The sequence below is a fragment of the Eubalaena glacialis genome, chromosome 1, assembly GCF_028564815.1.
Source record: "Eubalaena glacialis isolate mEubGla1 chromosome 1, mEubGla1.1.hap2.+ XY, whole genome shotgun sequence".
Classification (NCBI taxonomy): domain Eukaryota; kingdom Metazoa; phylum Chordata; class Mammalia; order Artiodactyla; family Balaenidae; genus Eubalaena; species Eubalaena glacialis.
The window spans coordinates 66,529,637-66,545,965 of NC_083716.1; the positions used below are offsets into that span (position 1 = coordinate 66,529,637).

The following is a 16,329-nucleotide window of genomic DNA, read 5'->3' on the forward strand; positions in this document are numbered from 1 at the left end:
CCCCTCTAGCTGGTCACAAAGCACTGAGCTGATCTCCCTGTGCTATGCGGCTGCTTCCCACTAGCTATCTATTTTACATTTGGTAGTGTATATATGTCCATATATACACTACCACTCTCTCACTTTGTCCCAGCTTACCCTTCCCTCTCCCAGTGTCCTCAAGTCCATTCTCTAGTAGGTCTGTGTCTTTATTCCCATCTTGCCCCAGGCTCTTCATGACCTTTTTTTTAGATTCCATATATATGTGTTAGCATAAGGTATTTGTTTTACTCTTTCTGACTTACTTCACTCTGTATGACAGACTCTAGGTCCATCCACCTCACTACAAATAACTCAATTTCGTTTCTTTTTATGGCTGAGTAATATTCCGTTGTATACATGTGCCACATCTTCTTTATCCATTCATCTGTCCATGGACATGTAGGTTGCTTCCATGTCCTGGCTATTGTAAATAGAGCTGCAATGAACATTGTGGTACATGACTAAAAATATGGAACGCTTCACGAATTTGCGTGTCATCCTTGCGTAGGGGCCACAGTAATCTTCTCTGTATCGTTCCAATTTTAGTATATGTGCTGCCGAAGCGAGCACAAAAGTGAATTATTTTTTAAAAAGAGAGAACACACACACACATAGTAAAAATGAGAAAGGTATAAAAGTACACAGTAAAGTGTACCTGCCATTCCTGTACTTGAGCCATCAAGTCTGCCTCCCTGAAGGCAGCTACTCTTATGGGTTTCCTGGGTATCTTTCCAGAGACATTATAAACTTATTTTTTATTTTCATATTTTGGCTTCAGTTAGGAATCTTTACTTCCGTCACTCTTTTGACAGATCCTTCAATACTTCCTTAAGCGCAAAGGTGTTAAGGTTAGAGGGGGAAAGAACGATCCACTGTGAGAGTGTTAGAACTTGAAAGGACCTCAGAGATCATCCTGTCCTCTGCTATTCCAAGTGTGGCCCCTGGATTAACAGGGACTTCACCTGGGGGCTTGTCAGAAATGCAGAATCTCAGACCTCACCTAGACATCCTGAAGCAGATGTTTTATCTTCACCAAATCACCAGGTGATTCGTGTGGACTTTTAAGTTTGAGAATCATTGCTCTGATCTGACATCCTCCTTCTCAAATCAAGGAAGCGTGGGTCAACAAGGAGCCAGTAGAGAGCTGATACGAGAAATCAGGTCTCCTAACAGCCTTGTCAAGTGCATTTTCTGAAATGCCTAAATTCTGGCCAGATAATCTGATGCAGTGTTTTTACGCATTTTATTCACTATGAGCTTTGGAGTCAGACACAGCACGGTTCAAATGCTAGCTTTACCAATGGAACATAGTAGGAGCTCAATAATGGTGATTATACTTCCTGTTATTACCGTTATTTTTTAAAAATAAAGAATTTTTCAGAGCAGTTTTAGGTTCACAGCCAAACTAAGCAGAGTTCCCATTTACTCCCGTCCCCCACTATCGATCTTCGCACACATTAACAAGTGAATTACTAGCATTTGTCATTGCACTTTGCACTTGATTAAAACCTCAAAGCAATGTTTCAACAGCCTTTAACGAATCATTTACAGATTCTATGCCTGACTTAGCAGAAAGACTCTTTTTTTTTTTTTTTTTTTAATTTTAAATATATCCTGTTCCTGTCTCAGAATGCTGTTCTGCTCTGGCAGTCAGGGAGGGATTTTATCAGGCAGCCTAACAAAATGGAGGGACTAAAACATAGGGAGGCTAAGGTCCTGGCAGGTTCCGTTTTCTTTCCACTGGATCTTATGTTGGAACAGAGCAGCAGATTCTGAGGAAAAGACGTTGGGAGGTAGGAGCTAAATCGGAAGCTAGGCCTTTTTATCAGAGAGCTCAGCTGGTGTCCAAAACCCCAGCGTGAATCGGGAGCAGGGAAATCAGAACGAATGGTTGCAGGCACTTTCTGGAACTTGGGGTTTGGCGCCTTGGAAGTTCGGGTTCCGAAGAACCGCAAGGGAAAGGTGCCGATTTTGCCCTGGACAACAGAACTTAGCGTGAGACTGGAAGGAAAAGGGAGAAGCAGGAGGAGAGCTGCACATCTGAGAACGACTCTGGTAGCTGGCCGCGCAGAGCTCACCTATGGGCTGCCTAACTTCTGTCCTCGTTCGGAGCTTCTGGGGCTTGTAAACTCTTACCTCCCAGCCTTTCTCCTTTACTTTTGAGCAGAGTTAGCTTTTTTCTTCCCATTTAAAGCCTACGACCCGTGACGTTAAAAAAAAAAAGCACTTCCGGAGGGACGTTTCCTGGAGACCGGAAGTAGCTGGGCTGTCTCCTGTCGCTCCTTTTCACGCAGTTTTCGCGATGCCTTGTGGGAGTTGTAGGCCCGGGGCCGAAGAGACTGGGCGGTTTTTCTGGTCCTGAGGTTGGGCCCCTGATGCTGCGCGACTTGAGGTGCAAAGAACTTCAGCGATGTTAAAAAGTTCTATGTGAATTCTATGATATATTTTGTACTATGTATTTTTAAAGGTTTTTTTTTTTAACCAGCATTTGTAAGTTAAATTATATTTGCTCTTTTAAAAAGCATACTAAAAAAGCATAAAGAAGAAAACAAAAGTGGTGAGATGACTATATTGACTTCGTACAAACAGTTCAGAAAGATGTAAGCTGAAGCTAAAAGCCTTTCTTCTGTACCTGCCCAGCTCCCTCTCTGAAAAGGAATCCACATATATGATTTTTAAAGAAAAAAATCAGTTGCAAATGTACATACAGTTGACCCTTGAACAAAACGGATTTGAAATGCAGGGGTCCACTTTTATAGGGATTTTTTTTCAATAAATATATGAATTATGAAAAAGTGCACAGAAGAGATAATGCTATCATACTCTTCTCAACCTTCCTTTTTCATGTGATAATCCATCATAGAGATCTCTCCATACCGCACAAAAAGAGCTATCTTACTGTTTTTTTAATGGCTTTATAGTAGTAGATCATAACACAAATACCGTACTTTATTCATCCACTGATCTCTTCTTCTCCATCCCATTGAGGGACATTTTGGTTGTTTCCAATTTTTTTCTGTTGCAAAGAATTTTGCAATGACCTCCTTGAACATATATTGGTGTACATCACAGGGTAAATTTGTAGAGAAAAATTGTCCAGTCAACAAGATATAAGTTTTATAAAAGTTGATAAATACCACCAAATTGCTAAATTGTACCAATTTACATTCATATCCGACAACGTATGAAAGTGTTTACTTTCTCACTTCTGCTCTAGCACCGGGTATTATCAAACTTTAGACATTTTGCTTCTCTGAGAGGTGAACAATTTATCTTCCTTTGAGTGATTAGCAGTTTCATAATTATGACTGAGGTTGCACTCATAGTTATATGTTTATTGGCTATTTATGTTTCTGAAACTAGTCATATTCCTGACCCAATCTTCTGTTGGGTTGTTAATATATATTTTTAAAAATAAATTTATTTATTTATTTTTGCCTGCATTGGGTCTTCGTTGCTGCACGCGGGCTTTCCCTAGTTGTGGCGAGCGGGGGCTACTCTTAGTTGCGGTGCGCGGCTTCTCATTGTGGTGGCTTCTCTTGTTGCGGAGCACAAGCTCTAGGTGCACAGGCTTCAGTAGTTGTGGTACGCAGGCTCTAGAGCGCAGGCTCAGTAGTTGTGGCGCACAGACTTAGTTACTCTGCGGTATGTGGGATATTCCCAGACCAGGGCTCGAACCCGTGCCCCTGCATTGGCAGGTGGATTCTTAACCACTGTGCCACCAGGGAAGTCCTGTTAATCTTTTTCTTACTGATTTGTTTACACTTTTTTTAAACTGGGGAAGTCAGCCTTTTGTCTGTTACGGGAATTGTGAAATTTTTTTGCTTGTACATTATTTATCTCCTGATTTTGCTTTTGTATTTTTATGCCACACACATGTGCTTAATTTTTTTTAGAGAAAATCCTTTATTTATTATTATTATTTTTTAAATATTTATTTATTTATTTGGCTGTGTCAGGTCTTAGTTGCGGCACACGGGATCTTTTGTTGCAGCGCATGGTCTCTCTGGTTGTGGCGCATGGGCTCTAGAGTGTATGGTCTTAGTTGCCCCTTGGCATGTGGGCTATTAATCCGACCAGGGATTGAACCCGCTTCCCCTGCATTGGAAGGGGGATTCTTAACCACTGGATCACCAGGGAAGTCCTTTTTTTTTTCTTTTAAGGTAAGAAGTGGATTTATTTAGAGAGAAACACTCCACAGAGAGAGTGTAGGCCATCTCAGAAGGTGAGAGGCCCACATGTGCTTAATTTTTGCATAGTCATGTTTATTAATTTTTTTCCTATGGCTTCTGGGTTATTTGGTTATCTGTAATTTATTTTGATATAAGGAGGAATGGCTCTAGCTTTATCATTTATCATTTCTTCAAAATACTAGCCAGTGGTCCCAACATGATTTTTATTACCTTTACCATTAGAGGGAAAAACCCAGTGAACATTAAAAATACACCCTATCAAAAAAAAAAAAAATACACCCTATCATAAGATGCTGCAACAAGTTTAAATTTTTAAAATTAATTAATTAATTAATTATTTTTGGCTGCATTGGCCTTTCGTTTCTGCGCGTGGGCTTTCTCTAGTTGTGGCAAGCGGGGGCTTCTCTTGTTGCAGAGCACGGGCTCTAGGTGCGTGGGCTTCAGTAGTTGCAGCACGTGGGCTCAGTAGTTTTGGCGCACAGGCTCTAGGGAATGCAGGCTTCAGTAGTTGTGGCTCGTGGGCTCTAGAGCACAGGCTCAGTGGTCGTGGCGCATGGGCTTAGTTGCTCTGAGAGATGTGGTATCTTCCCGGAACAGGGATCGAACCCGTGTCCCCTGCATTGCCAGGCGGATTCTTAACCACTGCACCACCAGGGAAGTCTTGCAGCAAGTTTAAAGGTTAGTTTTGGGGAAAAGAGTAGAAATAAATAAGTGCACTCTACTTTTCTCAAAACACATGCTTACCTGTATTAAATAATACCCCCAAAAGGTTGCTAATATTTATTAAAATAAGTAATGAAGACTTTTCTAATCAATATACAACTTAAAAAAGAGAATAAATTGTGAAAATGATTTTAAAAATTAAAATGATTGAAGAATTCCCAAATTGAGGAAGTATTATGTATGTTCAAATATAAAGCAAAGTTATTCCCCAGATCATCCTTTAGAAAAAAATGTAGATGGCTCATACTTGTAACCTTACAAAGTTTCTCATACATTGGAAGAATAGCACTATTCTTAAATTAATACGCTTTTTCATAATATAGTATTTTAAATATGTATGTTGAAGTAAATTTAAAAGGTTGAATATTATGTCGTTTGATCATTTTATATATAACTAAATAATGAAATTTAAGTATTACATGTAAGCATTTGACTATTTTATATATAATATATATACTATATTCATATGTAATATATACAAATATGGCCCTAAACTCATTTTTTGTTTTTGTTTTTGCATTGTCTCATTGGTGAAACTTAGACTTGGCTTTTATTCAGGCCTGGATGATGTATTCTTGCCATTTTGTTATTGTTTGATCAAGGCTTTAGTGCGGATACAGTGGTGCAATACATTAAACTTAGAAGAAGTTCTGAAGTATAAACATCATTTAGAAAAATGGTGAAAAATACAAGAAGAAATAGCTAAATGTTTTACCATATTGGCCTCTAGGCAGAGGGAGGTATGAGGCAAGTCTTCCACTTTTTTGTTAAAAACTTGGAATACTATGTCCTTTTAAAGAACCCAAAACTCATGAGGATGTACAACACTGATGTAAATAAAAATTAATTTGAAAATAGGAATGTGAAGTTTGTGTTAGTTTTTATAATAAGAAAAACATGAGGATGTTTGGTTGGGCACTTCCTTTTAAGATTTTCTTTTTCTCCGATTATAAAATCACACTGTAAGCATTTTCATCAAGGGCTTATCAAACTCAACGTTTTATTTAAATATTTATATAAATATATATTTAAATATATATAATTGAGTTATATGTGACATACAATAATACATTAGTTTCAAGTGTACAACATAGTGATTTAATTTTTTTTTTTTCTGCACCTCGTGCCTTGCGGCATCTCAGTTCCCCAACCAGGGATTGAACCTGGGCCGAGGCAGTGAAAGCACTGAATCCTAACCACTAGACCACCAGGGAACTCCCATGATTCGATATACATATATATATATTTTAATACCAGGTGCTACTATTTTATTTTTTTTATATTTATTTATTTATTTTTATTTGGTTGCGCTGAGTCTTAGTTGCAGCACGTGTGCTCCTTAGTTGCGGCTTGGGGGCTCCTTAGTTGTGGCAGGCAAACTGTTAGTTGCGGCATGCATGTGGGATCTAGTTCCCTGACCAGGGATCAAACCCAGGCTCCCTGCATTGGGAGAACGGAGTCCTACCTACTGCACCACCAGAGAAGTCCCTTGATATTTTTATACATTATAAAATAATCACCACAATAAGTCCAGTTACCATCCGTTACCACCAAGCAAAGTTGTTACAATTGATATTTTTATTTTGGGGATGTGACCTTGTAAGTAATCCAGTCAGTACTATTATTAAAAAATAACAGAACCTCAAAGACTTAAAACAAGTTGAGAAGGAGATTTTTACTGAATTCTGACAGTGAAAATAAATATGGAGATATCAAAATGAGGAAAATAACCAGTAATGCTGTGTAAACCTGTAACATCACAATATAAAGGACACCTTCAACTGGGTGCTTATTGAATTGTGAGCTCTTTCTCTTTAATCCTTACCTGTATCCCAAGGGGTGCTGTGAGTTGAGGGCACTAAGGAGGGAGGAGCCATTCAGAGCCAAGGTGTCAGAAATGTAGGCCACAGTTCAGTAAATAATATGATAGATAATACGTTATGATGCAGGTGTAGTCTGTTACTAGAATTGCCTAATTCCAGGTTTTTGAGGAAAGGAATGAAACCTTCAGTTGATTTTATTCTGTCACATACATTATGCCTACATGGAATAATAATTTTGGTAAAACTCAGTTACAGGATGTAGGGGGAGCAAAAGAAATTATCAGAATTCTTTATTTTTTTAAAGAAGCAAGAACTACAGGTACTTTGTGAGTATATATCCAATAGGCTCTCAGTAAATCCCTACTGACTTACACATGTTAAGTTTCTTTTCTAAAACGTGCCAACATGAGTGAAAGACCATAAGAACAAGAGTATTCAGTGTAGTATTCTTTGTAAGAGCTGAAGATTGGAAGTGTCTGACACTAAGGAACTGAGATATATATATATATATAATATATATATATATAATATATATATATTACATATATATATATGTAAATATATTTGTAAATGCAATGACTGCAAAAATGAAACTCTGTTAGCAGTGGGTACCTCAGTTACCTTGGGAAGAAAACTGGTGGCTGGAAGACCAAGGGTGGAGGGACACTTATCTTTCATGCCTACCGTTTTGCACCTTTAAAATTTTGTTCTGACTACAGTCCTGCAGCCTGTGGAACAAAAAACACATTCACAGAAAGATAGACAAGATGAAAAGGCAGAGGGCTATGTACCAGATGAAGGAACAAGATAAAACCTCAGAAACACAACTAAATGAAGTGGAGATAGGCAACCTTCCAGAAAAAGAATTCAGAATAATGATAGTGAAGATGATCCAGGACCTCGGAAAAAGAATGGAGGCAAAGATTGAGAAGATGCAAGAAATGTTTAACAGAGACCTAGAAGAATTAAAGAACAAACAAACAGAGATGAACAATACAATAACTGAAATGAAAACTACACTAGAAGGAATCAATAGCAGAATAACTGAGGCAGAAGAACAGATAAGTTACCTGGAAGACAGAATGGTGGAGTTCACTGCTGCAGAACAGACTAAAGAAAAAAGAATGAAAAGAAATGAAGACAGCCTAAGAGACCTCTGGGACAACATTAAACGCAACAACATTCGCATTATAGGGGTCCCAGAAGGAGAAGAGAGAGAGAAATGACACGAGAAAATATTTGAAGAGATTATAGTCGAAAACTTCCCTAACATGGGAAAGGAAATAGCCATCCAAGTCCAGGAAGCGCAGAGAGTCCCATACAAGATAAACCCAAGGAGAAACATGCCGAGACACATAGTAATTAAATTGGCAAAAATTAAAGACAATGAAAAATTATTGAAAGCAGCAAGGGAAAAACGACAAATAACATACAAGGGAACTCCCATAAGGTTAACAGCTGATTTCTCAGCAGAAACTCTACAAGTCAGAAGGGAGTGGCATGATATACTTAAAGTGATGAAAGGGAAGAACCTACAACCAAGATTACTCTACCCGGCAAGGATCTCATTCAGATTCGATGGAGAAAACAAAAGCTTTACAGAAAAGCAAAAGCTAAGAGAATTCAGCACCACCAAACCAGCTCTACAACAAATGCTAAAGGAACTTCTCTAAGTGGGAAACACAAGAGAAGAAAAGGACCTACAAAATCAAACCCAAAACAATTAAGAAAATGGTCATAGGAACATACATATCAATAATTACCTTAAACGTGAATGGATTAAATGCTCCAACCAAAAGACACAGGCTTGCTGAATGGATACAAAAACAAGACCCATATATATGTTGTCTACAAGAGACCCACTTCAGACCTAGGGACACATACAGACTGAAAGTAAGGGGATGGAAAAAGATATTCCATGCAAATGGAAATCAAAAGAAAGCTGGAGTAGCAATACTCATATCAGATAAAATAGACTTTAAAATAAAGAATGTTACAAAAGAGAAGGAAGGACACTACATAATGATCAAGAGATCAATCCAAGAAGAAGATATAACAATTATAAATATATATGCACCCAACATAGGAGCACCTCAATACATAAGGCAACTGCTAACAGCTATAAAAGAGGAAATTGACAGTAACACAATACTAGTGGGGGACTTTAACACCTCACTTACACCAATGGACAGATCATCCAAAATGAAAATAAATATTGAAACAGAAGCTTTAAATGACACAACAGACCAGATAGATTTCATTGATATTTATAGGACATTCCATCCAAAAACAGCAGATTACACTTTCTTCTCAAGTGTGCACAGAACATTCTCCAGGATAGATCACATCTTGGGGCACAAATCAAGCCTCAGTAAATTTAAGAAAATTGAAATCATATCAAGCATCTTTTCTGACCACAACGCTATGAGATTAGAAATGAATTACAGGGAAAAAAACGTAAAAAACACAAACACATGGAGGCTAAACAATACGTTACTAAATAACCAAGAGATCACTGAAGAAATCAAAGAGGAAATCAAAAAATACCTAGAGACAAATGACAATGAAAACACGACGATCCAAAACCTATGGGATGCAGCAAAAGCAGTTGTAAGAGGGAAGTTTATAGCTATACAAGCCTACCTCAAGAAACAAGAAAAATCTCAAATAAACGATCTAACCTTACACCTAAAGGAACTAGAGAAAGAAGAACAAACAAAACCCAAAGTTAGCAGAAGGAAAGAAATCATAAAGATCAGAGCAGAAATAAATGAAATAGAAACAAAGAAAACAATAGCAAAGATCCATAAAACTAAAAGCTGGTTATTTGAGAAGATAAACAAAATTGATAAACCATTAGCCAGACTCATCAAGAAAAAGAGGGAGAGGACTCAAAGCAATAAAATTAGAAATGAAAAAGGAGAAGTTACAACAGACACCGCAGAAATACAAAACATCCTAAGAGACTACTACAAGCAACTCTATGCCAATAAAATGGACAACCTGGAAGAAATGGAGAAATTCTTAGAAAGGTATAACCTTCCAAGACTGAACCAGGAAGAAATAGAAAATATGAACAGACCAATCACAAGGAATGGAATTGAAACTGTGATTAAAAATCTTCCAACAAACAGAAGTCCAGGACCAGATGGATTCACAGGTGAATTCTATCAAACATTTAGAGAAGAGCTAACACCCATCCTTCTGAAACTCTTCCAAAAAATTATGGAGGAAGGAGCACTCCCAAACTCATTCTATGAGGTCACCATCACCCTGATACCAAAACGAGACAAAGATACTACAAAAAAAGAAAATTACAGACCGATATCACTGATAAATATAAACGCAAAACTCCTCAGCAAGATACTAGCAAACAGAATCCAACAACACATTAAAAGGATCACACACCATGATCAAGTGGTATTTATCCCAGAGATGCAAGGATTCTTCAATATACACAAATCAATCAATGTGATACACCATATTAACAAATTGAAGAATAAAAACCATATGATCATCTCAATAGATGCAGAAAAAGCTTTTGACAAAATTCAACACCCATTTATGATAAAAACTCTCCAGAAAGTGGGCATAGAGGGAAACTACCTCAACATAATAAAGGCCATATATGACAAACCCATAGCAAACATCATTCTCAATGGTGAAAAACTGAAAGCATTTCCTCAAAGATCAGGAACAAGACAAGGATGTCCACTCACGCCACTATTATTCAACATAGTTTTGGAAGTCCTAGCCACAGCAATCAGGGAAGCAAAAGAAATAAAAGGAATACAAATTGGAAAAGAAGAAATAAAACTGTCACTGTTTGCAGATGACATGATACTATATATAGAGAATCATAAAGATGCCACTAGAAAACTACTAGAGCTAATCAATGAATTTGGTAAAGTTGCAGGATACAAAATTAATGCACAGAAATCTCTTGCATTCCTATACACTAATGATGAAAAATCTGAAAGAGAAATTAAGGAAACACTCCCATTTACCATTGCAACAAAAAGAATAAAATACCTAGGAATAAACCTACCTAGGGAGACAAAAGACCTATATGCAGAAAACTATAAGACACTGATGAAAGAAATTAAAGATGATACCAACAGATGGAGAGATGCACCATGTTCTTGGATTGGAAGAATCAATATTGTGAAAATGACTATACTACCCAAAGCAATTTACAGATTCAATACAATCCCTGTCAAATTACCAATGGCATTTTCTATGGAACTAGAACAAAAAATCTTAAAATTTGTATGGAGACACAAAAGACCCCGAATAGCCAAAGCAGTCTTGAGGGAAAAAAAAGGAGCTGGAGGAATCAAGACTCCCTGACTTCAGACTATACTACAAAGCTACAGTAATCAAGACAATATGGTACTGGCACAAAAACAGAAACATAGATCAATGCAAAAAGATAGAAAGCCCAGAGATAAACCCACACACCTATGGTCAACTAATCTATGACAAAGGAGGCAGGAATATACAATGGAGAAAAGACAGTCTCTTCAATAAGTGGTGCTAGGAAAACTGGACAGCTACATGTCAAAGAATGAAATTAGAACACTCCCTAACACCATACACAAAAATAAACTCAAAAAGGATTAAAGACCTAAATGTAAGACAGGACACTATAAAACTCATAGAGGAAAACATAGGAAGAACACTCTTTGACATAAATCACAGCAAGATCTTTTTTGATCCACCTCCTAGAGTAATGGAAATAAAAACAAAAATAAACAAATGGGACCTAATGAAACTTCAAAGCTTTTGCACAGCAAAGGAAACCATAAACAAGACGAAAAGACAACCCTCAGAATGGGAGAAAATATTTGCAAACGAATCAACGGACAAAGGATTAATCTCCAAAATATATAAACAGCTCATGCAGCTCAACATTAGAAAAACAAACAACCCAATCCAAGAATGGGTGGAAGACCTAAACAGACATTTCTCCAAAGAAGACATACAGATGGCCAAGAAGCACATGGAAAGCTGCTCAACATCACTAATTATTAGAGAAATGCAAATCAAAACTACAGTGAGGTATCACCTCACACCAGTTAGAATGGGCATCATCAGAAAATCTACAAACAACAAATGCTGGAGAGGGTGTGGAGAAAAGGGAACCCTCTTGCACTGTTGGTGGGAATGTAAACTGATACAGCCACTATGGAGAACAGTATGGAGGTTCCTTAAAAAACTAAAAATAGAATTACCATATGATCCAGCAATCCCACTACTGGGCATATACCCAGAGAAAACCATAATTCAAAAAGACACATGCACCCCAATGTTCATTGCAGCACTATTTACAATAGCCAGGTTGTGGAAGCAACCTAAATGCCCATCGACAGACGAATGGATAAAGAAGTGGTACATATATACAATGGAATATTACTCAGCCATAAAAAGGAACGAAATTGAGTCATTTGTTGAGATGTGAATGGATCTAGAGACTGTCATACAGAGTGAAGTAAGTCAGAAAGAGAAAAACAAATACCGTATATTAACACATATATGTGGAACCTAGAAAAATGGTACAGATGAACCGGTTTGCAGGGCAGAAATTGAGACACAGATGTAGAGAACAAACGTATGGACACCAAGGGGGGAAAGCGGCGGGTTGGTGGGTGTGGTGGTGTGATGAATTGGGCGTTTGGGATTGACATGTATACACTGATGTGTATAAAATTGATGACTAATAAGAACCTGCTCTATAAAAAAATAAATAAAATAAAATTCAAAAATTAAAAAAAAAAAAAAAGAGCGACCGTATAACATGGGAAGTCTATTCAACATTCTGTAATAACCTACATGGGAAGATGATCCGTAGATGAATAGATATGTATATGTACAAATGAATCAGATTGTATACTCCTAGAACAAGCAATATTGTAATCAAATTACTCTGATAAAAAATTAAAAATAAAAAAAACGAACAATAAGTCATGAGACATAAAAAAAATAAAAAAAAGAATTGCAGGTGTATTAGTCAGGGTTCTCCAGAGAAACAGAAGCAATAGGATTTGTGTGTAGATAGAGATAGAGAGAGAGAGAGAGAGAGAGATATACATAGAGAGAGAGAGAGAGAGAGAGAGAGAAAAGAAAAAAAATTTTGTTCTATGTGCATGTAGTGCCCATTAAAAAAATAAAATTTAAAATAAGATTTAAATTCAAATTCAGGGTTAAACCACATTTGTCATTGTTTTCCAGTGTTTCCTTGTTTCAAATGCACACAGCCGCCAGATTTAATCTTCATAAAACTTCACTTTTAACATGTCACATGCTTGAGAAACTACAGCAGTTCCCTGTTACCTCCGCACTGGCTCAGTGTTCTTGGCCTGATCATCAAGGCTCTCCACATTCTGGCCCAGGTCTCATCTTCAACACTAGTCTTAAAGGCTTTTCTCTTCAACATATTCTGCTGTAAAGTTGTTTTCCTCACCTTTCCCTGAACATGCTATGGACGTTTTCATCTCTCTTCGACAGCTTTTACATTTTGCCCCTTCCTCTTTTTTTCCATGTAATTTGTGAATGCGTCTATGAATTTCTTTTACATTTTCCCTCAAAACCACACAATTTAGCATTTGATTATGTAATGTGCTAAAGCTTAATTTGAGTTAATCTTGTGTTCTCAACGAAATTAATTTTCTGATACGTGAGGTGTGGTGATTAAAGCATAGTCCTATTCAAGGAATAAGGAGCAGGGTTCAGCATAGTTTCCATTGCACTGTGATTCCTGTAAGCAAGGGATCACTCAGAAGAGACAACAATTGGACCTGCCAGTGGCCAAGACCCCTGTGAGAGGGGAAGCTCTGCGATGGCAGGATTCATTTCGTTCTTCTTTGTTCAACCCACAGCACAGTGTTAGCTGCTTTGAAGGGTGAATAAATTGGCTTATTACATGCAGTAGAGCATGCAGCAAACCAAACCAAACCAACTGAAGAACAAATTCTTGAATAGGGCCCTCTGAATTGTCATCTCTACTAAGTCAGTAAATAGCTACGTGATGTTTGGTGTTTTGCAGTTTTTACTGACTTTTTTTTTTTTACATCTTTATTGGATTATAATTGCTTTACAGCGTTGTTAGTTTCTGCTGTACAACAAAGTGAATCAGGTATATGTATACATATATCCCCATATCCCCTCCCTCTTGTGTCTCCCTCCCACCCTCCCTATCCCACCCCTCTTGGTGGTCACAAAGCATCGAGCTGATCTCCCTGTGCTATGCAGCAGCTTCCCACTAGCCATCCATTTTACATTTGGTAGTGTATACATGAACTGACTTGTTTTTTATTGCTTTTTTCTTATTACTTGAATATTATATGTTTATCCTAGCAAATGTAGATGAGTAAAAAGAATGAAATATAAATCACCTGTGACCCTGTTACCTAGTGACAATTGGTCTATTTTGGTGTATATGCTTTTGCATATTTTATAAATATACATACCATATACAGATGGTCCCTGACTTACAATGGTTCAATTTAGGATTTTTCAACTTTACAATGGTGTAAAAGAGATACGTGTACAGTAGAAACCGTACTTTGAACTTTGAATTTGGATCTTTTCCCAGGCTAGCGACATGTGGTATGATACTCAATAAGTATTCAATAAGTTACATTAAATATTCAACACTTTATTATAAAATAGGCTTCTGTTAGGTGATTTTTCCCAACTGTAGGCTAATGTAATTGTTTTGAGCACATTTAAGGTAGGCTAGGCTAAGTTATGGTGTTCAGTAATTTAGGTGGGTTAAAAGCATTTTTGACTTAGGATGGGTTTATCGTGTTGTAACCCCATGGTAAGGGGTCGAGGAAGATCTGTATATTTATAAAACAGGAATCATACCATACTTCTAAAACTTAACTTTTATATTTTTTTCCTTTTTAAATTGAGATATAACTTATACCCAATAATGTGCATAAGTCTCAGTGCTCAGTGAATGTTTATAATAATGCATATTGTTTGTAACCTTTTTCTTCACCTGACAATGTGTGAACATTTCCCAGGCATTAAATATTTTTCTATATCATTTTAAATGACTACACGGTATACTACTGTATGTGGATCATTATTTAAATGATTGTTGGACATTTAATTTTCCTAAAAAATTTTCATTATTGTAACTGTGTTTTGGTAAAGATAACCAGCTGTATCTTTGTACACATTCTTGATTATAATCTTTGCATAAATTCCTGGGTATGGAATTGCCTAGACAACATTATGTAAAATTCTGACTTTTGAAATGCCAATTTCCATTTCAGAAAGGATGTACCAATTTCTTCTGCTGCCAGCAGATTTTTCTTTTAAATATTCATTTATTTACTTGTCTGTGCCAGTTCTTAGTTGCAGCACGTGTGATCATCGTTTTGGCACGCGGGATCTTTAGTTGAGGCATGTGGGATATAGCTCCCTGACCAGGGATCGGACCCAGGCCCCCCCTGCATTGGGAGTGCGGAGACTTAGCCACTGAACCACCAGGGAAGTCCCCTGCTGCGAGCAGATGTTGAATGTGTCTAGGACTCTTTACTAACTTTAATATGCAGAAGGTGAGAACAATATTGGTCTAGGAAAAGAGACTTCCATTGCATTTAATAAAACATGAATGGCTGCTTTACCAAAATTCCTTTCTTAATCATCTTTTCTTTTTGTTCTTTAGAACAACATCAAAGCATTGTCCTGCCTGTTCTCAGGATAGAGAGTAATGCAGCAAACTTTTTTTTCTGGGCAAGGTTGTCTAGTGTTCGAGGGATATAACTTTTCTTTTTGATTGTGGTAAAATATATATAACATAAAATTTACCATTTTAATCATTTTAAGCATACAGTTCAGTGGCATTAAGAACATTCACACTGTTGTGCAACCATCACCACCATCCAACTCCAGAACTTTTTTCATCTTCCCAAACTGAAACTCCATACCCATTAAACAGTAACTCCCCATTTGTCCCTCTCCCCAGCCTCCTGGTAACCTCTATTTTTCTTTCTGTCTCTATGAATTTGACTACTCTAGGTATCTCATATAAGTGAAACCATACAGAATTTGTCTTTTGTGATTGGCTTATTTCACTTAGCATAATGTCTTCAAGGTTCATCCATGTAGCATGTGTCGGAATTTCCTTTCCTTTTAAGGCTGAATAATATCCCACTGTATGTATATACCACATTTTGTTTATTCTTCTGTTAATGGACACTTGGGTTGCTTCTACATCTTGGCTATCGTGAATAGTGATGCTATGATCATGGGTGTACAAATATCTGTTTGAGTTCCTTTTTTCAATTCTTTTGGGTATACCAGAAGTGGAATTGCTGGATCATATGGTAATTCTATGTTTAATTTTTTGAGGAATCACCACTGTTTTTCATAGCTGTAACTTCATATCCTTTTAAGGCCATTTGTTAGTTATTCTGGTCAGGATTTTGTGATGCCCAAATGGGCCTCCAAATACCTCAAGGATTGTGAAATTTCCAAAACAAAATTTGTACTTTGTTTTAAAATTCCACACCAAACTTTCAGCAAGAAATGATATATAATGAAGGATTAGTAAA

The 16,329-nt window shown here is 37.1% G+C and overlaps 1 non-coding gene across 1 annotated transcript; it reads right to left on the bottom strand.

Moving 5' to 3' along the window:
• Nucleotides 1-484: 484 nt before the first annotated feature.
• LOC133078926 (U6 spliceosomal RNA) lies at nucleotides 485-591 on the bottom strand. Its single transcript, XR_009697975.1, has one exon. It is a non-coding gene; the product is annotated as a U6 spliceosomal RNA (small nuclear RNA).
• Between the last annotated feature and the right edge of the window lie 15,738 nt (nucleotides 592-16,329).